Source organism: Amblyraja radiata, chromosome 6 (genome assembly GCF_010909765.2).
Source record: "Amblyraja radiata isolate CabotCenter1 chromosome 6, sAmbRad1.1.pri, whole genome shotgun sequence".
Classification (NCBI taxonomy): domain Eukaryota; kingdom Metazoa; phylum Chordata; class Chondrichthyes; order Rajiformes; family Rajidae; genus Amblyraja; species Amblyraja radiata.
This window is the reverse complement of record NC_045961.1, coordinates 41899320-41924451: the sequence shown is the minus strand read 5'-3', so window position 1 is coordinate 41924451 and position 25132 is coordinate 41899320. Positions and strand designations below refer to the sequence as shown.

At 43.5% G+C, this 25132-nt stretch overlaps 1 protein-coding gene and 1 long non-coding RNA gene across 2 annotated transcripts in view; one reads left to right on the top strand and one right to left on the bottom strand.

Annotated features, from left to right (window-relative positions):
- LOC116974287 (PC3-like endoprotease variant B) overlaps nucleotides 1-25132 on the bottom strand; it is a 699630-nt gene that overhangs the window by 139398 nt on the left and 535100 nt on the right. The gene's annotated exons all lie outside the window — the stretch shown is intronic.
- LOC116974288 lies at nucleotides 6657-22781 on the top strand. Its single transcript, XR_004412323.1, has 3 exons — nucleotides 6657-6770; nucleotides 16600-16604; nucleotides 22770-22781. It is a non-coding gene; the product is annotated as an uncharacterized LOC116974288 (long non-coding RNA).

Sequence of the window (25132 nt, the reverse complement as noted above, 5' to 3'; positions counted from 1 at the left end):
CAATGTAGATGATCAGTCCAATTGGTTTTAAGTCTATACACATCATTAACTTATCTGTACACTGTGGATGGCTCGATTGTAATCATGTATTGTCTTTTCGCTGACTGGTTAGCAGGCAACAAAAAGCTTTTCACTGTATCTCGGTACACGTGACAATAAACTAAACTACTACTACTACTACTACTACTACTACTACTACTACAACTTAACAAGAAAAACTATTGTAAAAGTCCACACTGCGCCATGTGAACAGGTTAATGAGCAACCAAAATGCCTTTGCACATTCACAGATTTAAGTTGATTATTCTGGTTTCCTTGACGGTGTTTTGCATTTTTCTTCCCACACCATTTGATTGTTCTCCCTGTCTATTTCGCACACAATACAACAGATAAGGTTAGCAGGTAGGTGACTTGTTCCCATCCTTCTGGCAGGAGCTGCTCCGAGTGTGAGAAGCTCTCGGGCTCGACTGGCCTTTATTTGTTCCTCCTATACACTGTTCAATTGGAACAGCAGCTCAGCGACATGCTGAGACCAAGGTTTCCTGTCACCATTTCAGGCATTTGCCATTCAAATGTTCAGTAAGCACATGAAAAAGTTCACAGACCAGAGAGGAACTTGGAGCATGTTTCATAACTATTAATGATCTGGTAAGTATCAGGAGGTTATAGTTTAAAATCTAACTAAACAACAGACTAAACTTAAGAGCTGTCCCTAGCCTTTCGTAGCTCGATAAGGACCTTCCTATTGACACAAATTGATAACCGAGAGACTCCTCCTCCTTAACCCTTTGACTTTTTGCACTTTCCCTTTTCAGATTGCTGCTGCTCCAGTGTTCTCATTCATTCAGCCATGCTCTGACCTGGAGGTCCCAGGTTAATATTCCCTGGTGTTATTCAACCCCAGACCTTTTCATTGTTCCACTCTGCCGACCTCCGCTTCTCTCGCATCTAACAAGGTGATCTAAAAATAACTCATTTTTCAGTGTACTATTTCACAGATCATCTTTCACTTCCCTCTGCCACTTTCTTTTTTTAACTCTGAAACTTGCCAAGGGTTCAACTAGCGAAGCCCCCTTTATTTCAGAGGGGCCAGCATTGTGAAAGTGATGCCTTCTTGACCTTTGAAACAACTTCCTACATTTCAATTGTTAACTCATTAGGTTTGGAAGACCAGCTGGGAAGAAAATGCCTTTTCCCCACAGTCACCTCCAGCGGAAGGATTTGGCTAGAGCTGGAAACTGCCTCTGCTTAAATAGGTCATAGAAATCTCAGAATTTAACAGGTTCCCTTGACACTAATTCCTTGCACCTCTATTTAAAAACATCACAGAGATGTTCTCTATATATATTGTGTTGATATTATTGTACATTAACTATTGATTATCAGATCATGCTTATTTTTATAGTAATTATTATAATTTTCATTCTTGGTTCTTCATTTTTATTTGTATAACACTTTTAACAAAACAAAAAAATAAGACCAAGGCACATCAAACAGAACATACAACAGGACAGCACAGGAAGGGGGCCTTTGGCCCACAATGTTTGTGGTGAACATGATGCCAAGTTAAACTGATCTCATCTGCCTGCACATGATCCATGTTCCTCTATTCCCTGTACTTCCATGTGCCACTTCAAAAGCCTCTTAAATGCTACTATCTTAACTGCCTTCACCACCACTCCTGGCATTGCATTCCAGGCCCCCACCACTCTCTGTGTAAAAAACTTACCCCGCACATCTCCATTAAACTTTCCCCCTCTCACCTTACAGTTATGGTCTCTAGTGTTGGACATTTCCACCCGAGGTAAAGAGATCTGACTGTCTACCCTACCCTATCATTTTATTTAATCTATATTACTAAAAGTCTGTTCTTGACCGGTTTTGGCGATCTGTGCTGCGATTTCCGAGAGAACGCCGCCACCTACGGCCGTCATTTTTGGCCACCTCGCTCAGAGCCCCCCTCCGCCACATGTGTGCCAAGGATTTTTCCAGTCGATGAAAAATGACAGAGATATTAATGATTTTACAAAATTCCCCATTCTCTCTGCTGCCCCCGCTGGCGGCAGGGGAATGGACTATAAAACCAGGAAGTGGTGTGCCTCAATTAGTCTGCAAGCTGGAGGAAGGCAGAGGGTCACGTTTCTCTGAGCTGTGAATAACACTGAACACATGTCCACAGAAATGTATTTAGTCATGTATGTATGTAGAATTCATTGGAGGCCAAGTCAATGTGGTTTGAAAATGAAAATATGGCTAAAGTAAAAAAGCATTGCCTGCAAATGGTTGTTTGGGGGGTTTGGGTTGAAATAAAAAGGAACTCTCTCTCCCCCCTCTCCTCTTCCCCCCCCCCCCCCCCTCCTCTCCCCCCCCCCTCTCCTCTCCTCCCCCTCTTCCTCTCCTCTCCCCCTCTCCTTTCCCTCCTCTCCTTTTCTCCCCTCTCCTCTCCTCTCCCCCCCTCTACTCTCCTCTCCCCCCCTCTCCTCTCCTCTCCCCCCCTCTCCTCTCCTCTCCCCGCCTCTCCTCCCCCTCCTCTCCCCCCCCTCTCCTCTCCCCCCCTCTCCTCTCCCCCCTCTCCTCTCCCCCTCTCTCTCTCCACCCCCCTCTCTCTCTCCCCTCTTTTTCTCTCCTCCATCCCCTCCCCCACCGTCCCTCCACTAAAACCCCTCCCCTCCACACACCCCTACCCCCTTCCCTCCACCCCCCCTCCCCCTCCCTTCTCCCACCTCTCCCCCTCCCCTCACCTCACCTCCCTCTCAGCACACCCCCTCACTCCCCCCTCTCCTCTCCTCTCCTCCCCCCCATCCTCAACCGCCTCTCCTCTCCCCTCTCCTCCCCTCTCTCTCCTCCCCCCATCCTCAACCGCCTCTCCTCTCCCCTCCCTCTCCTCTCCACCCCCTCCTCTCCCCCCTCTGCCTTTCTCCCCTCTTTTTCTCCCACTCCTCCCCTCCATCCCCTCCCCCACCATCCCTCCCCTCCACACACACCTACCCCCTTCCCTCCACCCTCCCTGCTTCCCATCTCTCCCCCTCCCCTCACCTCTCCCCCTCCCCTCACCTCTCCCCCTCCCCTCTCCCCCCTCTACCCCTCTCTCCCCCCTCTACCCCTCACTCTCACCCTCTCTCTCCTCCCCTCCACCCCCACCTTTCCCCTCTCACCCACCCTCTCTCTTCTCCTCGCCACCCCCTCTCCCTCTTGCCCCTCTCCCTGTGTCTCTGCCCCTTCTCTCTCTGCCCTCACTCTCTACCCCCCCCCCCCCTCCCCCCCTCTCTAGATGTGACTGCAAGTTGGGGGCTATGCGTCAGTAGTTATGGGGTAAAAGGAGCAAATTAATAATGTTAATATAATATCAAGGGGGGTAATTAGCGTGAGTGCGGGGGGGGGGGGGGGATAGTTAGTGTGTGTGACGCTACATGCCGCCTCCCCCCCCACAACCGCACGTTGGGGGAACAGACCCAATGGGTCTGCACTTGGTCTAGTACCCTATAAAACTGCCTCTCATAATGTTATATACTTCTGTCAAATCTCTCCTGTTTGCTGTTTTTCAGCCCATTTCTGCAACTGATCGAGACCATGTTGTATCCTTTGACAGCCTTCTTCACAGTCCTCACCACCAATTTTAGTGTCCTCCACAAACCTATGATCTAACACTTCTACATTTTAGTCCAACCAATTTATATATATTCAATTATCAGTATATAGCTCAGCTGATGCAATGTTTGCATAAAATGATAACAGGAATACAGAGAGTAAATACAATAAGGATGCACCTGGTGGTTGAGAAATCCAGGACCAGGGGCCACAGCCTCAGAATACGGGCTATGCCATTTAGTACCAGGATCAGGAAACATTCTTCTGGTCAACTTGTGGAATCTGGACAGTTGCAAGGACAGGAAAGGTTTATAAGGATAAGGATTATTCTTGTCTTGCCTTGCCTTGCCTTGCCTTGAGTATTAGTATTAGAAAGGCGCTATATAAATCCCATCCATTATTATTATTATTAAGGAACTAGTGTAGATGGGGAATCTTGTTTGTCATGAGGAGGTTGGGTCGGAGGATCTGTTTTTATGCTGCATGACTCCACCTCACTAATTCTCCACCACAAAAGGCTGTGGAGGCTAAATCATTATAAATATTTAAGAAGTAGGTGGATAGAGTTTCTGTTGTAAAAGAGATGAAGAGAAGGTGTGAACCAGATAGCAAAGAGACAGACCAGTCATAGAAACATAGAAAAATAGGTGCAGGAGTAGGCCATTTGGTCCTTCGAGCCAGCTTTGCCATTCAATATAATCATAGTTGATCATCTAAAATCAGTACCCCGTTCCTGCTTTTTCTCCATATCCCTTGATTCCTTTAGCCCTAAGATCTAAATCTAACTCTCTCTAGAAATTATTGCATTGAGTTGTAGAATCTACCAAAAGGGGCGAATAGTTAATTCTTGCTCCTGTTTTCTATGCTTCTATCACTGGCCACATGTTGCAGAGTCAGAGCAGCATTGCTGAAGTCAGGAATACAGGAGACAGCCATGGATCCAAACACACACTTTATTCTGCCTTGTGGCAGAGTGAAATGAAAGGATATAACTTCATTGGCTTGAAGGGCTCAGAAAAAAAGACACTGTATTACCTTTCAACTACCTCTGTCATACAAAACAGTGTCTTATGTGTTGAGAAACAGCACTGTTTGCCTCCAGCATTTTGTGAATTATATTATGGTAGCATAAGGGCACTTTATGAAGTGTGACTTCTCTGGACCAGAAGATCAACAGTTCCTCCAGACCTATAACCCTCTTGACACGGTGACTGAAGACTTCCCTTCAAATGTCAAGATGGGTAGGTTACAAAGAAATAAATAAGTAATCCTCCTACTGGTTCAGTGAGTTTACTTGACTGAATTGAGCATGCCGCAAAAGTTTCAGGTTCCACTTTCAGACCTCACTTCTGAGATTAGTTCCAAGATTGTTCTGACTGACTTGAATGAATGAATAAGTTTATTGGCCAAGTATTCACATACAAGGAATTTGCCTTGGTGCTCCGCCCGTAAGTGGCAACATGACATACAGTGACAGTTAGGAATGATACATAAAACATTGAACATTAATAATAAAACATTATCTATTAAACATGTGAATGAAATAAAATATCAGAGCAAAAGGAGGCTACAGATTTTTTCACCTACAAGGAATTTGTACCATGGTATTGTACACCATTATAAAACAAACAAATTTTAAAAATCCTCATTTTGGTGGATACACTGACTTGTTGTTTGTTTGTAGACAAAGGATTTGATATTAAAACTAATGCATCCCTGCTGTCTGTACAAATGGGTTAAGTCCAGCCTTATAAGGGTATGCTGGTCACAGCGGGAGAGGTGTCGTTTCTATACAGGTTTTTCCAATCAATAAAATAAGCCACAGGAGCAATGATTTATCTTGTTGGTTACAGAATCTGTCACAGAGAAAAATTGTAAGAAATCAATTTACACATTTCAGTCTGAAAAAGCCATTGATGTAATGTTACTGATCAGCTTTTGGCCAAATGTTCAACACTGGTATTCAGGCTTGGGACCCTGTATTGTATGTCATTGGTTCACCAGCCCAATTATAAATGGACTTTGTCTTCCATAAAATGAGTATATGGCCAATGGATAACAGGACTCTTTGACCCGTGGTAGGTTACCTAGCTACTGTAATTTCTAAAGTGATTGTGTCAGTGTTGATTAGCTGCTTTTCCTTATGGAATACATGCATCATTTTTCTTTCCGTGTGAAAACCTTACTCTGAGACCAACTAGCTTAATTACAATCAACCTTTTCATTACAGGTCAGAGGAGTCTGGCACTAAGCAGGAAATAAGGATACACTCTACTTTCCTACAACAAATACACTAACTAGCAGTTCTGAATTTGGATTAATGAAGCTTAAGCCATTTGCCTTGATTACTCATTGGTCGGCACAACACTGATCTGCAATGGTCATAGACAAAGCGGGTTTCAGATTTGACCCTGCTGCTGAATGACCTGATGTTAACCAGGCTGGTACTGAGGTACTGTCTTAGATCTCATTATTCCTGGAAAAGATAATCATGGAAAATTCACATATATGTATGCATGAATGTCAAATAAGATAGTGACTGCGCTAATTGGTACACATCCATTTGCTTTGTTCAAAGTTTTACAGATCAGTCACATCCAACTGTAAACAGCAAACTGAAGTGGAGAACCGAAACAAATCCTCAATGCTTGCAACCCTATGATATGAACTGAATTCTCCAATTTTAGGCAACTTTTAGGCGGCATGGTAGCACAGTGGTAGATTTGCTGCCTCACAGCAGCAGCGATCCTTGTTACAATACAATACAATACAATACAATACAACACGGTTTTAATCGTCACATTGCACATAAAGTGCAAGTGAAATGAATTTGCCAGCAGCGGTACAATGAGAAAGAACACACAAAAAACACAATAAAAATTTAACACAAACATCCACCACAGCACAAAATTTGGGCAGTCCTCCTCCATTTTCCCCCGTGGTCGGGACCTCAACCCTCCGCAGTCGCCGCTGCGGGCATCCAGATGAATGAAAGTCAAATTAAGTTAGTTAAGTTAATCAAGTTAGATCCTGACCATGGGTGCTGTCTGTGTGGAGTTTGTACGTTCTCCCTGTGACCACGTGGGTTTTCTCCGGGAGCTCCGCTTTCCTCCTGCCTTCCACAAATGTACAGGTTTGTAGGTTAATTGCCTTGGGTAAAAATGGGAAATTGTCCCCACAGTGTAGGATATTGATTGTGTATGTGGATCGCTGGTCGGCGCAGACTTGGTGGGCCGAGGGGCCTGTTTCCATGCTGCATCTCTAAACTAAATTAAACTAAATTAAGCTAATCAATAAACAACCCCCGCCCCTCCACCGGCTTCTTTTCTCTCCTCCATTTCTTCACTGTGCCCCATCTGCACGTGTATCCATTTCTCTCACTATCCTGTCCCCCTATTCCCTTTCTCCCATTCTCTTCCACCTACATCCTTTCCTTAAGCCTCATAATCCATGCCTCTTTTCTCCTTATCTCACAGCATTTAGTCTCCTTGTAATCTCCAGCCTTTGCCCACCCATCTGCCAAAGAATCCCTCCAAATCTGCCAAAAACCCATGTGGTTACAGGAAGCATGTACAGACTCCGTACAGGCAGCACCTGTAGTCAGGCGCAACTCTACCACTGCTCCACTGTGTCAACCTGTACCTGTTTTGTTGGTGAATCAGCATCTGCAGTCCCTTGAGTCATCAGAACTAGTGATATTTGTGATGACCACACATTGCTCAATTTTCATTTCTTTGGAAGATGAAGCAGTTACCTCTGGAAGACCTGGTGCAGATAATTGGCAAGTAATATTCACCTCACACAATTGCTAGATAGTATTCACTTCCAACACAAGAGTGTCTTCCCATCTCTATTTGTCATTCAATGGCAGTAATATTGGTGAAACCACATGTTCAACATAACTCAGGTTGCCATTGTCAAGAGCTTTGCTGAATTAGCCAGATTAATACCGTGCTGAAAGCAAAAGGTTAGTAGCTGGTTATCCAGTGGTAAATGACTCATTTCCTGATTCATTAAAGCCTTTCCATCATCTATAAGGCATAAGCCATATGTGTGATGCCATATTCCACATGTCTGTTTAATTTCTCCTTCACCACCACTCAAAAAACTTCACACCATCCAGAATAAACTAGCCTTCTTGATTTGTGCCCTTCCATCACTTTTATTCATCACGTATCGCCTTCCGTCACTTATATACTGTGGCTTCAATGTGTACCGTTTCTAAGATGCAAATTAGTCACTCAACAAGGCTGGTTCACCTTTGGATTTCCCAGATCCATGTCTTTTTTTTAAATCAACACTCCAATGTTCCTCTACAAGTCATCCATCACCCTGACTTGGAAAAATATTGCTGTGCTGTCATCGTCACTGGGTCTCAATCCTGGAACTCCCTATCCATTGCAACCAATGTGGTCTCTTCACTTGAAGTACTGGTGTGTCTCTAGAAAGTGGTTCACCACAATCTACTCACGGGCAACTGTATCAGCTATTTCCTATAATGATGGAGAAAGGAATACTACCAGCATGGTCACATAAATCTATCGCTTATTTTCTTTTAACTGGGTGTGGAATGCACATAATGACTCAAGTATATCTTGTTTCAATGGAAAGTAGAGCAGAATTGAGATAAAATAAATGGATTTGACCAAAACATCAAAAAATTTGTGTGAAATCAAGCGTTTCAAAACATTTCTCATGTCTCTAGTTAATCTGAAAACTGCAATTTTTATTGCTCACTCAGTTTTTATTGTCCTTGTTTGACTCACTCTGGTTCAACTAATACTGCTGCCAATATCGTTAGATGCTGTTTGGAACATAACTGCAGACACTTGTCATGATGGCAGGCAGCCAGCTAAGGATAAAGAAGAAACGCCTTAGCAGTGATTGTTCTCCACTGACTTCTTAAGCAAACAAAAATAAATAAGGCTTTATCTGTTTGTTTACATCAGACCAGCACTTTCAATCTTAACTCAAGAATTTCATATTCTCTTTTCAAAAGGGATTTAGGGCTGAGAGAAAGAGAAATAGGAAACTAAATTTCTGGGTAATTCCACAAATTCCTGGAATATGGGTCTGTGATATTAATGTAACCTTTTTATTCATCTCCTGCCAAATGCCTTAATTTGTCTCTAAGTAGATTCTCATTTGTTCTATATCTCTCTACATCACCGTCTAAACCTCTCGTTTCCCTCTCCACTGACTCTAGTCTGAAGAAGGGTCTCAACCCGAAACATCCCCCATTCCTTCTCTCCAGAGATGTTGCCAGTCCCGCTGAGTTACTCCAGCATTTTGTATCGATCTTAGATTTTTTTTAGTTTGGTTTAGTTTATTGTCACATGTACTGCAGTGTCCCCCTCCCTAACTTTTCTTCAGAGACGCTGCCTGATCCGCTGAGCTACTCTAGCTTTTTGTGTCTGCCTTCGAGGTAAGGCAGCATCTGCAGTTCCTTCTTACATGCCATTGTGATGGTTTTTGTTATGGAGACACAGGTTTGAAACATTCTTGTATTATGCAAAAATCGCGTTAATGGTCAATACACTAAAAATGGCAAATTGTTCAGGCTAAATTGCATGGAAGCTTGACACTAATTTAAATTATATGTTATTACCATGATGTTGTCAATTACACAAATAATAATAGCAAGATTAAACGAGAACTTACCGTTTGAAGTTTTATCTTTATTTTATGAGAAGTTGAAGTGAGGGAATACGTGAAGAGCCCGCCAGCCCTTATGCGCCTCAATCTTCAGAGCAACTGTATGAAACCACAAACCAGCTGCAGAACTTAAACTACAGAAAGACTAACGAGACTAGAGTTACTGGTTGATCTTTTATGCGCATCAGGGTTGGGAGTGGAGGGCATGTATTCCCTCACTTCAACTTCTCATAAAATAAAGATCAAACTTCAAACGGTAAGTTCTCGTTTAATCGTTCTATTTTATTTCTAAGTCACGTGAGTGACTAAGTGAAGACTTCAAAGCTCTGTGGTTTCATGCAGTAACCCAATCTGTGTGTGAAACACTTAAACAGATAAACCATTAATGGTAGAAAACATGGGTTATTAATACCATGATGCTAACTTGCATACATGGCCATTGCTCTTAACCGGACCATAGTCCCAATAGACTTTGAGTTAGACAATAACTCATGCAACACTGTTCAGAATTCTATCTGCAAATATCCAGACATTTTATAACTTCTAAACACGCACTACGTAAGCCTCTTGCTGTATGATGAAAGGGAAATATCCATTCTATTTGCTGCTAATGAGCCATCAGCAATCTGTTGAGAGACTTTTCAATAACAATGATGAAACTATCTTTCATCTCATAGGTACTAGCAAGCTCAGTGTACCTGTATACATAATAACATCCCCAATCTCTGCTCTGGTGGGTATGCTGTCAACTCCAAATGTACGCAATCATGCCCGTTTTGCTTATGAGATCATTCCCATAACAAGCTACCCTAATGTCAGTTATGACCGAGACACCGAGCCAGAGATTGAGTAAAGACTGTGTTCTTTGTGCTGAAATCAGTTGCTAAAAGCAGAATCAACTTAAAGGTATTGCTCCCATTAGGAATACAGAAGATGAATATCTGCATAATAATTTACTGATATACATTGCACATTACGATGACTGTAGGCTTTTAGAGCGGTCATATAAAAAACACCTTACATAACGTTAGAGAACAGTGGGTGAATAGCCAATCATTTATTGTCCCACTTATGGAATTATAAAGAATGACAAAGCAGCACAAGCAGTGTCAATTGTGCTATCACATAATCACTTCTCTAAGCCCAAACTGAAAGCAACACAAACCTCTGTTACTTCCATTTAAAATTAACTCACATATCTTGTTCACAAACTTCCCATACAATTGTGGAGAGCTAGCTGCCCGAGAAAAAGGCTGCACCAGCCACCACTCGTGACTTAGAGTAAATAGGAGCTTCTTTAGCCACCTTACCATGGCCTGAATGAATAGGCAAAGTTGGCACAATTAAGTTACATGTTGCCTCATCCTTAATATCGTAAAATGCATCTACTGATAAACCCCTAAGTCTTATCAGCTGCAAATTTTGCATGTCATCTAAAACTTGATGACACAATGCCATTTGATCTGAGTCAAAGTATGCACTATCAAGATCGATTCTCTGAATCAGCTAAATTGCTGATTGCCAATCATCCATCTCAAACTGGGTAACCAAACACATGATCAGATAAACCAAATCCTAACCTGATTTGGCATGCTCCATGTTCCTACAATCTTGAGAAATATCAGAAATATACCCCTTTATATGGGTTTTTGTTCTTGGGCAGACTACTCATCCTCTGTTGAGTTGTCACTGATTCCACTTGGAACCACCGTTCATCTATTGACCATACGGACGGAAATTTCTTGGCTTGTCTTGCCACGGAGGATGCATTATGTAGTTATTCATTCAACTTGCTGAGAACATATAATCAAACCTTATGACTAGAGCTGAAACACCGTATCCACTTAATGTGGGAATACGAGTTCCCTGTCAACTCTTGACTATTAGAGTCACCACGAATCCTCAGCATTCTTCCTCAGTGGAAATTAGCCTAATGCAAGCCTGAACCAGAAATTGCTTCGCAGTCCTCTGACTGAAACCACCTGTCTGAGTCGCCAGTGTGCGCAACACAATCTCTTTGACCAGCCACTCAATCAGGAATACTGGTATTGAAAGCCTACAGATTATTATATATACCTTTTCTGATTCATAACATGAACCTGTAGGTCAGATAAAATACTATATGCCAGACTGGCTTCCTGCTAGTAGCTACCTATCCCAGAGAGGATGGCAATGATGTTTTTAATGAACTGGCAACTGCACTAACTGAGCAGAATTTTAACCATGTGTTAAGGGAGACTACAACTACTTCACTCTATTGAGCAGCCTAATAATCTCAATCACAGATGTTGAGGCAGTGCTTCCCTGGTCAATATGACCCATAACGCCAGCCAGTTCCAGGATGGTCTACCCTGAACCAGGGTAACCAAGCTGTTCCTACTTGGAAATTACATAGGTTAGTATGCAAGGCACCCTGCCAATGTCTTTGCATCAATCTGTCTACTCCAGAGACAGTGAAAAGATACTAGACAGCCCATGCTGCCAGTAAATCCAAACCTGGGCCGACAGACTGCTCCATTTCGGAGTTTTACAGAGGTTAATAAAGAGACCTTACCTGCCAGCGTCTGAACCCGGGTCGACTTGCTTGTTGAAGCTTCAGCGAAGTTCCATTTCCAGACCCTGTCTGACCACATCTTCAGCCCCATGCTTGCCAACAGCTCGTTTCAGAGCTCAAAAGTGATATTGCTGTGCAAGGCATGCCTGCCAGCATTCCTGAGCCGAATGGAACAGACTACTTCTTCGGCCTACAGGCCTTGCTGGAACTTTGCAATTTCCCGGACTGGGATATCTCCCAGCCGTTTCTAGCATAACAGCTTCCTTCAGCTGATGTGACGTTAGGTAGCTGATGCTCCTGGCCAACTCCTTTTGTAGTGGCTTGCACGTCCCTGAGGGAACAGCAAATTTAGATGCAAGAGCAGCAGGGAGCTCTTCCTTATGCGACTCTTGCACATCATGCATTAAAGCATGGGATTCAGGCACATACTCATATTCGGAATCAGCTCCATACTGATCTCCGACACTCCCCTCATCCGAATGGGAGGAATATTGCAACCCTGAATCAGGTGTTGCCACAGGCGTATGACTCGAACTGCCTGTGCATGCCTCCGTAACACGGAGCATATTATGTGCCACCATCTGATCCATCAGATGTTCCAATTGAGACAAGCAGCCAATCACATCTGCCATAGATGTGGGTACAGAATCCTCTTGTCCCGAATCGTCCGACAGGACATGTCTCACAGACTTGGCTTTGGCTTTGCCCCGACTTGGGGTTGCCAAGCTGCTCCCTCTAGGAGCCGAATCGGAAATAGCTGTGCAGACCGGCGCTGCCAGCGACTCCGAAGTGGAAACGGATGTCCGTCGGCTTTTCGTACTGCCGCGGTCCTCTGCTACTGGTATAAATCATCATTATTTATTGTACTTACCAGACAGGTTGCGCCTGCTAGTGACTCCGAGTCCTTGCTCCCTTCTGGAGCCTCAACGGAGTATTTCAGGGGAGGAAATAGAGCGCAACCCTGAACCAGGTGTTGCTTCCTCAGGCCTCTGGCCCCCATATGACCCGGTCGGGCCGGCATCATAATCGGAGTCACCTGTTCCCGTATACTCCCCTCAACAGAGTGGGAAAAATACTGCAACCCTGCCAGGTGTTGCCACAGGCATATGGCTGGAGCCACCTGTTAATGCCTCCGGTACACGGAGCATAGTTTGTTCACATGATTAAAAAGAAGCATAGCCCCATTAGATCAGGGATTCAATTGCTTTATCGATATCCACATAGTTGGAGTTTCTTATGAAAGAATCTCCAACAGTCCCCTCTACTGAACGGAAATTATCATGACGCAACCCTGAACCAGGTGTTGCTCCCACAGGTGTCTGATAGACACAGCTCAAAAAGGCTTCCTAAGCCAGGAGATCCTTTCTGGAGCCTCAATGGAGTTTCTTAGGGGAGGAAATAGAACGCAACCCTGAACCAGGTGTTGCCTCCTCAGGCCTCTGGCTGACTCCCTTTCGGAGTATCAATCTGTACAGGCATTGCTCGTAAGATGCTCCGAACAGCCTCCTGCTCCAGTGGAGCCCCATTCTGCTAGGATAGTCACAAACGTGCCCGAGCGGCAACCGCTATTATAAACTGCCAGCTCTATTTATAGCTGCCCTATAAATAGAGCATACAATATACGCTGCTCTACAGCGTATGCTGAACAGACCTCAGCCGGCAGCAGCTATTTTAAAAATTGCTAGGTGCTGCGCAAAACCCCCCACAGTGAATACTGACCCGGCAGCTGAACTTACATGGCAGTCGCTGACCTGGCCGTGGCTATTTTTAAAACCCCCGGCTGCTGCTAACCCTTTGCAGCGGACGCTGATCTGGCCGCGCCGGCAGCCACAATATCGTATCCCGCCAGCTCCTTACGGAGCCTCCACGGCGGCCTCCAAATCCAGCCGCCTGCTCCTGTTCGGAGCTCCAACAGGCTGCGCCCGTTAGCTACTCCGGGCCCGCTGTACCGCAGCGGCCCGTTCCTGAAAACAAATTTGGCTTACTTGCCGGAGCAGTTTTGAACTGCTCCAATTCCCGCGCCATGCGTCGACGTATTGACGCGCATGCGGGCTGGCGGGCTCTTCGCGTAGTCACTCACGTGACTTCGAAATAAAATTATTATTGGCCCAGATTCATATTTTTAAAATTAAATCCCCTGAGATTGGCATTAATTGACTATTTACACAGAAAATGTTCCCTACATTGTCGTTTAGTTCAGTTTAGAGATACAACGCGGAAACAGGCCCTTCGGCCGAGCGAGTCTGTGCTGACCAGCGATCCCCGTTCACTAACATTATCCTACACACTAGGGACAGATTATAATTCTTAGCGAAGCCAATAAACTTACAAAGTTTTGGAATATGGAAGGAAACCGGAGCTCCTGGAGAAAACCCACGCAGTCACAGGGAGAACAGACAGGCTCCATACAGACAGCACTCAGGATCGAACCCGGGTCTCTGGTGCTGTAAGGCAGCAACTGTACTGCTGCACCACCATGCTGCTCTATTGTACCTGTTGTTCTTTCTCTTTATATTTCCTTCAGTAATACACCACATTTGAAATCTTCACATACAATGGCATCCTTAGAAAATAAAATAACTAAAATGTTACATATCAGAAATGTCTCAAGCTTCATTCATTTTGCTTTGGATGTGGCAGTACTCATTAATTGCCATAGTTTAAAAAAATCCCAGTTTGCTCATTAAAGCATAATCGTCACTTTATTTGGCTTTTGTTCTTTCCATTCCAATGTAAATTGTATTGTATCTTGTGCCAGTAAGTAATGCAACTGGACTTGACCTATCTGTAAATGCCTGAAGTAATTAATTTTCTATGTTTAATAATCAGGAATATTTATGAAAAAGTGGGCTTACAATATTGCATGGGGGAGGTGTGGAGATTATCAAACATCACAGGCATGCTTGACTTTAGTTATTATTGGCAGTCAAGAAAACATTTATGAGCCTGTATATTTTTCTCTATCTTGTATACTGGAAACTGCTTATTTATCAGCTTTCCCTCCACTCCCCCGAGAGGATGGCCCAAAACTCCAAGCTGCAATACAGAAGAATATTTTTTCCAACACTATCAAATAGCCCTGAAGAGGTAAGGCTGAAATTAAAAGCTTCCCGTACTTCTGGGAATTTATGTGGCTTTAATAACTGAAATGTGTTTTTACTTTCCATTACTAAGGTCATGAGGTTCCCAGAGAAACAAAATTTAACAATTATTTAGACCTATTTTCTTCACAAGTGAAATTTTCAATATAATATTTGGCCTGCAAATTCAATGATCAGGACCCACCAGCAGTACTTTATTCATAACAATTTTCCAATAAACTGGATTTGCAGAGGGAACTTAATTTTCGCTTCTCTGTTTGTGCTGCAAAATATCAGCTGTTATAGACCTTGACTTTAAATGGAGAAATCACATAACTAAGCTTTTTTTTTTAAAGAGTAATTTTACTTTTTATTGCTAATAAATAATGCAGTCAAATTGAGAAGCTTGGTGATTGGAATTTTTCATGGATAAACAGCTGTTTATGATTATTAACAGCTTCTTTTAACCATTCGCCTCAGTGTTCCTGAGGTGAGGAGGTAAAGTAGGCAGTATTTTTTATCTGGTAAGCTGCATGCATGTGGATTTGTTTCTGCTAGATGGCTCCAGGGAGGGGTGACAGTGCTGCAGGGGACTTGATGATTTGACCAGTGAAGAGTCAAGAGAGTCAAACATGGTTAATTGTCTCTAATTGTCCAGAACTATGAAATTCTCACTTAGCAGCATAACAGGACTGTAAACACTGTACACATAGATAATATATAATTAACAACCTTTGTGCAACTATGAAGTGATAGTTGAGGTTCGTGTTGTGTGGAGTTAAGAACCTGATGATTGTTGAGAAGAAGCTGTTCCTGAACCTGATGGTCAACCTCGTTTTTGGACTCCTATGTGGTAGGAGTGAAATGTGAGCATGGCCAGGATAGTGTGGGTATTTGATTATGCTGAAAACCCTTTTTGAGTAAGCGCCTCCTATAGATCCCTTCAAAGGTGGGGAGATCATTAGCTCTGATGGATCAGATGGGCCAGATTGTGTACTGCCGTTCGTACCCCTTCACCCCACACCGCACCAGCCCGTCTCACAGTTCAATAGTCTGCTGACACACACTTTCAGCATTGGCTGAAAAATGGTCACTGGATGAGTGTTTGAAGGCACTGGGTGTGTACTCGTTAGAGTTTAGAAGGATGAGGGGGAACATAGAAACATAGAAACATAGAAATTAGGTGCAGGAGTAGGCCATTCGGCCCTTCGAGCCTGCACCGCCATTCAATATGATCATGGCTGATCATCCAACTCAGTATCCCGTACCTACCTTCTCTCCATACCCTCTGATCCCCTTAGCCACAAGGGCCACATCTAACTCCCTCTTAAATATAGCCAATGTACTGGCCTCGACTACCCTCTGTGGCAGGGAGTTCCAGAGATTCACCACTCTCTGTGTGAAAAAAGATCTTCTCATCTCGGTTTTAAAGGATTTCCCCTTTATCCTTAAGCTGTGACCCCTTGTCCTGGACTTCCCCAACATCGGGAGCAATCTTCCTGCATCTAGCCTGTCCAACCCCTTAAGAATTTTGTAAGTTTCTATAAGATCCCCTCTCAATCTCCTAAATTCTAGAGAGTATAAACCAAGTCTATCCAGTCTTTCTTCATAAGACAGTCCTGACATCCCAGGAATCAGTCTGGTGAACCTTCTCTGCACTCCCTCTATGGCAATAATGTCCTTCCTCAGATTTGGAGACCAAAACTGTACGCAATACTCCAGGTGTGGTCTCACCAAGACCCTGTACAACTGCAGTAGAACCTCCCTGCTCCTATACTCAAATCCTTTTGCTATGAAAGCTAACATACCATTAGCTTTCTTCACTGCCTGCTGCACCTGCATGCCCACTTTCAATGACTGGTGTACCATGACACCCAGGTCTCGCTGCATTTCCCCTTTTCCTAGTCGGCCACCATTTAGATAATAGTCTGCTTTCCTGTTTTTGCCACCAAAATGGATAACCTCACATTTATCCACATTATACTGCATCTGCCAAACATTTGCCCACTCACCCAGCCTATCCAAGTCACCTTGCAGTCTCCTAGCATCCTCCTCACAGCTAACACTGCCCCCCAGCTTAGTGTCATTCGCAAACTTGGAGATATTGCCTTCAATTCCCTCATCCAGATCATTAATATATATTGTAAATAGCTGGGGTCCCAGCACTGAGCCTTGCGGTACCCCACTAGTCACTGCCTGCCATTGTGAAAAGGCATTGTGAACCTCATTGAAACTTACTGAATAGTGGAAAGCCTGGATAAAGTGAATGTGAAGAGGATGTTTCCACCAGAAGGAGAGTCTAGGACCAGAGGGCATAGCCTCAGAATAAAAGGACGTGCCTCCAGAAAGAAGAAGAGGAGGAATCTGTGGTGAATCTGTGAAGTTCTTTGCCACAGATGGTTGGGGCGGCCGTCAATGGATATTTTTTAAAGCGGAGAATGACAGATTGTTGATTAGTCAGGGTGTCAGGGGTTACGGGGAGAATGCAGGAGAATGGGGTTGAGAGGGAAAGATAGATAGGCCATGGTTGAATGGCGGAATGGTCTTAATGGGTGGAATGGCCTATTTCTGTTCCTAACATGAATAAGTGACTATAAGTTTCTGGCTTCATATTTTAAAATCTTCAGGGCGGGGTAGCAAAGTAGGAATATGAATTAAGACACATTTGTGAGCAACATCCAAAATAAGATGAAGCAGAAAACTGCGGTGAATACATTCTCATATCAGCAGTTAGATTAACTTTATTTTGCCTTTATTTGTCCTAACTTTCTGATATTTAATTCTTATTGTACAAATTGACCCAACTGCCTTTTTATTGGTTGGGAATATAAAAATTATTCTTTTTATCTGGAAGAACAGGCCTATCTATCACGGAAGAAAAAAATAATTATACCACTAGTCTCCCACAATCCCAATCACAAGGCAGTAAATCACAGCGACCATAAATATCGGCACTGTTTTCAATACCAATATTTATAGTGATTGTACTTCACTTCAAGATATCCTTGAACTTCAAGAGCATAGAAAATGCTGCATAGTCCAATCTGTGCTCTTACCCAGGATACAAGGATAGGCCAAAGTGCAGGGCTTCCAGCCTCTGCACTAATGTTATTTTAAACCAATTAACCAAAGAAAACTATTGTTTATTGCTGACTTCACCTTTCCAGAACTGAGTAATGTGCTAATTAAACGACCCAAACTAAGTATATGAACACAGAGAATGTACACAGACAATGAAGAAGGGAGTTTAAATAAATGTATTGATTAAGTCTAAGCTCTTTATGTCCATTCTTCCCCCTCCCCCACCTCCTCGCCAAACCCTTCTCTAAATCATTATTTCATGTTCCTAATATCCATTTATCTAATAATTTCTGGAATATGGGTTTGGGCCAGAGATCCGGGTTTGATCCTGACCACGAGTGCTGTCTGGACGGTGTTTGAACGTTCTCCCTGTGACCACGTTGGTTTTCTCCAGGTGCTCCTGGTTTCCTCCCACACTCCAAAAACGTACAGGTTTGCAGTTTAATTAGCATCAGTAAAATTGCCTTTAGTGTGGAGGATAGTGCTAATTTATGGGGTGATCGCTAATAGGTGCGGACCTGTGGGCCAAAGGGCCTGTTTCCGCGCTGTATCTCTAAAGTAAATATAACTAAAGTAAAGTTAAGAAATAGCTTTGGGTGGGATGGTATGATGGTATAATGGTCTTCTTCAAGTAAATCTTGTGAAACAGTTAAGAAACGGTACCCAAAAGAGAGGGATCTCCAAGGTTTAAAATGTTTAATTGGAAGCAATCTGAACCAAACAGATAAAACACTAAACATTTTTAGAATTGTACAAAGAGCTGGACAAAAATCTTAACAATCATCCTGTGAGCAATTCATGATTCTTTCAAACATCACTTTTTGGTTGGGGGTGGATTGTCCTTCTGAGTGTTAAATATGCATTGTGTCTCATAAGCTTAAGAGAGAGTATTAGAATGAACATTGAGGTCCAAATTGGCAAATGCATTTCACGCCATAATGTACACCACCAATATCATTTTGGAGCTTGAATGATAAAAAAAAGTAGCTTTCAAATATATAAAACACTATTGAGACCAAACATCTCCTTACACTGGGTCTTCTGAGACAGGTGGGAAAGTTTCTCCAGAGATGCTGCCTGACCCGCTGAGTTACTTCAGCATTTTGTGTCTGTTGAAAGTAATAAAAAGTACTGTTTTGAAATAGATTTCACAGGAGGGATTTTCAGGAGTTTTAATTCTGTTCAGTTAAGTTTGATTCAGTTCATTAGAATAATTCAATATTCTTCCAATTACTTGAATAAATAATTGAATATTTGGATAACATTGCAAAGCTATTACACTGTCAAAGTTAAATGTATGCTCAGGGTCTTTTACAAAATGCAAATATCTCAGTCAATGAAACCCTACATCACTTGCTGCCTTTTAGCCAATTCAGCTAATAACCTGAAACGAATTTCAGCAGAACCTTTACTTATGCCACTTCTCCCCAGAATTCATAGCCCTAGAATGTTATGTCATGGAAACTGAACCAAGTGACCCATAAAACATTTTACAGACAGAATCTTAAAATGTCATTTTGAATGAGATGACAATAGTGCAGCATGGCCCCAAAAATTCGCACTGAGAAATGCCAGGCACATCCTGGGTGCCTTCTGATTTACATGGCAATCGCAAGATGAAGGTTGCCTCTAGAAAAACCTTTACTGGAAAAAAGTCTGCACAGTCCAGCATGGAGGATGGTCTCCACATGTCACCATCCACCCAGAAATAAGGCAGAAGGACAGTTTTAAACATACTTTCTAATGCCTATTGTGGTCATTGTAAAATATAAGTTGCAACTGTATTGCAGATAATTCACCTATCAAGAGGGGTAGGGTGGGTGGGAGGGAGGGGAGGGGTACAATGGTAAAATGGAGTGAATTCCCTCAAAGCTCAGACAGGAACAATGATCAAAATTGCAGATAAGGGCATACTGGATGAAAGCGGTGGAGATGGAGAATTGAGAAACAGGAATTTAAAGGGATAGAATTTATGATGAATTATGCATAATTTGGGATTTGCATGATCTGTCGTTCAAGATATCAGTCTGGAAGATGCTGAATGTTTAAAATTGACATTGTTCATGTCATAGGGGCAGAAGTAGGCCATTTGGCCGATCGAGTCTACATGTGAAGTTTAGATGGGGATCATCTTGAAGTGTTTGGCAGGTTTAAGGTTTAGGTGGATGGTGAGGCTGCAGAACCTAGAAGTGGAAGTCACAACTTGGCAAAAGAGGATCAATTATTCAATTACGATTGTAGAAATTTCTTCACCACAAATTGTGAATTTTTGCAATTACCTAACACAGTCTTATCCAAGACTGATGGATCCTTTGATCTTCTGACATTGTGAATCAAAGGATGTGAGATGGATCCTTGCGGATGACAGGACTTTGCAAGAGGATTATATAGCTTATTTGTGCTAATATTTTTAAATGTACTTATGTATTCAGATTGGAGATGCACAGCTTGTGGAAAGCCAGTGGCGCAGCTAGTAGAGCTGCTGCTTCACGTTGCCAAATACCCGTAAACACAGTGGCACAACGGTAGAGTTGCAGCCTTACAGCACCAGAGACCTGGGTTCAATCCTGTCTATGGCTACCGTCTGTATGGAGTTTGTACGTTCCCCCTATGACCACATCTGTTTTCTCCGGTGCTCTGGTTCCCTCCCACATTCCAAAGCCCTGAAGGTTTGTCAGTCAATTAGCTTTGTAAATTGTCCCTAGGGTGTAGGATAGAACTAGTGTATGGGTGATCATTGGTGGGTCAGACTCAGTGGGCCGAAGGGCCTGTATCCCTAAACTAAACTAAAATCGACTAAACCCAGGTTTGATCTTGACCACGGGTGCTGCCTGTGCGAAGTTTGCCCGTTCTCCCTGGGTTTCCCAAGGGTTTCCTCCAGGTGCTGCAATTTCCTCCCACAATCCAAAGACGTGTGGGTTTGTAGGTTAATTGTCTTTAGTACGTAGGGAGTGGATAAGAAAGTGGGATAACATTGAACTAGTGTGAACGGATGATCGATAGACCACGTGGACTCGGTGAGCCGAAGGGCCTGTTTCCATGCAGAATCTCTAAGCTATAATCACTACTTCCTAGAAACCAATGGCGGATTTCACAGTAGTGTTAAAGATGTCTGGGGTTATTTTGCAACAGTGATCATTTCTACACTTCAAATAAATGGGACACGAACAGTAGCCGAGTAATGGGTGGTTCATCATTTACTTGGATGGATGTGAAACTAAAGAGGGTGTCCCACTGCGGCGACCTAATCTGCTAGTTTAGAAGAGCTTGCCCTCGACTCAAACTCGCAGCATGGTCGACACGTGGTCCTAGGAGGTCCTATGAGGTCACTGGAATTCTCCTTCATGCTCGAAGGAAGTTCCCAAATACTTGCAGCCTCAGCTTGGTCGCGGACATTTTTTCAGCATGTTGAAAAATTTTCCGCAAGTGAAATTTGTTTTTCATGATTCTTTTTAACTCGTGGAGAGGGGTCGCTATTTAGTTACAGGTGGTCGAGGGCAGCCGTAGGCAATCACCTTCGCTGACGGGCATTTTGATTGGCTCATTGGAGTTTTCAGGACCAATGAAAACCGATCGGTAGGTAAAATGCCCGCTAAACTTTATTATACTTCTTGAAAGTGTCTCCACTCCTTCTCCCCCCATTCTCCCCCCTTCACTCCCCCCCCCCCCCCCCCCTCCTCTCCGCGCTCTCTAAAGGACTTACCGTACACTGTGCAGCCGGCTTTCCTTCCTCTTCATCGCGGGTGTGAATTTAAGACACTCTTTTTAACTCACGGATTAGGTCGCCATAGTGGGGCAGCCCCTTAAGTTTATCAGATTTTCTTATTGGGACGATACTTCCCAGTTTAACGTATGATGAGTGTTTGATGGCTCTGGGCCTGTACTCACGGGAGTTTAGAAGAATGAAAGGGAACCTCATTGAAACTTACTGAAGTTACCTTAGTGACAGGCTTGGATAGAGTGGATGTGGAGTTGGAAAGACTCGGACCAGAGAGTACAGCCTCAGAATAAAAGGAAGTACCTTTAGAAAGGAGACGAGGAGGAATGTTTTAGTGAGAAGGTGGTGAACCAGTGGAATTAATTGCCACAGATGGCTGTGGGGGCCAAATCAATGGGTATTTTTTAAATGGAGATTGACAGGTTTTTGATTAGTAGGGGTGTCAAAGGTTACGCGGAAATGGCAGGAGAATGGGGTCGAGAGGGAAAGATAGATCAGCCATGATTGAATGGCAGAATAGACTCGATGGGCTGAATGGCCTAATTCTGCTCCTATGACATATGAACTTATGAACTTACTTAATGTTTGCATCAATTATAGCCAAATTAGTTCCATCAATTTCACAGTAACAAGCCAGCTGTTACACAATATCATTTCAATAACTTGAAATAATAGTCCATAACATTTGACCTGATTAAACTCCGATTCCAGGTGGTTTTGTGACTATTCTGCTATTTCCGGCATAATCTGCCGGAAATAGCAGGGGACCGGGGGTCAAATGAGATGGAGGAACTGAGTGAAATCCAGATTAGCCGGGAAGTGGTGTTAGGTAAATTGAATGGATTAAAGGCCGATAAATCCCCAGGGCCAGATAGGCTGCATCCCAGAGTACTTAAGGAAGTAGCCGCAGAAATAGTGGATGCATTAGTGATAATTTTTCAAAACTCTTTAGATTCTGGAGTAGTTCCTGAGGATTGGAGGGTAGCTAATGTAACCCCACTTTTTAAAAAGGGAGGGAGAGAGAAAACGGGGAATTACAGACCAGTTAGTCTAACGTCGGTAGTGGGGAAACTGCTAGAATCAGTTATTAAAGATGGGATAGCAGCACATTTGGAAAGTGGTGAAATCATTGGACAAAGTCAGCATGGATTTATGAAAGGTAAATCATGTCTGACGAATCTTATAGAATTTTTCGAGGATGTAACTAGTAGAATGGAACCAGTGGAGAACCAGTGGATGTGTTATATCTGGACTTTCAGAAGGCTTTCGACAAGGTCCCACATAAGAGATTAGTATACAAACTTAAAGCACACGGTATTGGGGGTTCAGTATTGATGTGGATAGAGAACTGGCTGGCAGACAGGAAGCAAAGAGTAGGAGTAAACGGGTCCTTTTCACAATGGCAGGCAGTGACTAGTGGGGTACCGCAAGGCTCAGTGCTGGGACCCCAGCTATTTACGATATATATTAATGATTTGGACGAGGGAATTGAATGCAACATCTCCAAGTTTGCGGATGACACGAAGCTGGGGGGCAGTGTTAGCTGTGAGGAGGATGCTAGGAGGCTGCAAGGTGACTTGGATAGGCTGGGTGAGTGGGCAAATGCATGGCAGATGCAGTATAATGTGGATAAATGTGAGGTTATCCACTTTGGTGGAAAAAAACAGGAAAGTAGACTATTTTCTGAATGGTGGCCGATTAGGAAAGGGGGAGATGCAACGAGATCTGGGTGTCATGGTACACCAGTCATTAAAAGTAGGCATGCAGGTGCAGCAGGCAGTGAAGAAGGCAAATGGTATGTTAGAGTCTTGGTGAGACCACACCTGGAGTATTGCGTACAGTTTTGGTCTCCTAATCTGAGGAAAGACATTCTTGCCATAGAGGGAGTACAGAGAAGGTTCACCAGACTGATTACTGGGATGTCAGGACTTTCATATGAAGAAAGACTGGATAGACTCGGTTTGTACTCGCTAGAATTTAGAAGATTGAGGGGGGATCTTATAGAAACTTACAAAATTCTTAAGGGGTTGGACAGGCTAGATGCAGGAAGATTGTTTCCGATGTTGGGGAAGTCCAGAACAAGGGGTCACAGTTTAAGGATAAGGGGGAAATCTTTTAGGACCGAGATGAGGAAAACGTTTTTCACACAGAGAGTGGTGAATCTCTGGAATTCTCTGCCACAGAAGGTAGTTGAGGCCAGTTTGTTGGCTATATTTAAGAGGGAGTTAGATGTGGCCCTTGTGGCTAAAGGGATCAGGGGGTATGGAGAGAAGGCAGGTACAGGATACTGAGTTGGATGATCAGCCATGATCATATTGAATGGCGGTGCAGGCTCGAAGGGCCGAATGGCCTACTCCTGCACCTATTTTCTATGTTTCTATGTTTCTATGTTCACATGCAAAACACTCAGCTCTGTTCGAACATTATTTAAATATTTCTTTGCTCCAGGAATCATGAGAGTGCACACACAAGAGTCTGCCGATGTTGGAATCTGAGCATTATATAAACTACTGAAGGAACCCAGCGAGGGCAACATGGTGGCATAACGGTAGAGCTACCCGGGTTTGATCTTGACGACAAGTGCTTTCAGCCCGTGACCTACCTGGGTTTTCTGCGAGAACTTCGGTTTCCTCCCACACTCCAAAGACATACAGGTTTATTAGGTTAATTGGCTTGGTGTAAGTGTAAAAATTGTCCCTAGAGTGTGTAAGATAGTGTTAGTGTTCGGGAATCGCTGGTCGGTGCAGACTTGGTGGGCCAAATGGCTTATTTCCTTGCTGTATCTATAAACTAAACTAAAATCAAGCAGCTTCCATGGAGGCGAAGTGTTGTTCAATGTGTTGGCTCACAACTTTCCATCAGGATTGAGTTTAGAGGGAAGATAACAAGTGAGGGGGTGAGAGAGGCCGATCAGTGATAGGTTCCCTGCCATTTTTCCCTTCAACTGAGGGAGGTGCAACCCTAATCCCTTTACTTTTCCCCTCGCTGCCATCCAGGGACCTTAACAGCCTTCCAGGTGAGACAAAGATTCACATACACCTCCTCAAGCCTGGTCTACAACATTTGGTGCTCACAATGTGGCCCCCACTGGATTGGTATGACAAAGTGTACACTGGTCTACTGTTTTGCAGAGGTATACCAAGGGTAGACACAAAGGGCTGGAGTAACTCAGCCAGTCAGGCAGGATCTCCTAAAAAAAAGGATGGATGTTGTTTCGGAACCTTATTAAAGTTACTCCAACACTTTGTGTCTATCTTTGGTATAAACCAGCATCTGAAGTTCTTTGTTTCTACATTTTGTTTGCTCCTCTGCGAAATCTCCTCAAAGTATGTTTTTCGCAGTGTGAAGAAGGGTCCTGACCAGAAACGTCAACAATCCTTTTTTTCCAGAGATGCTGCCTGACCCACAGAGTTACTCCAGCACTTTGTATCTATCGGGGGCAGGACAGAGTCTAAC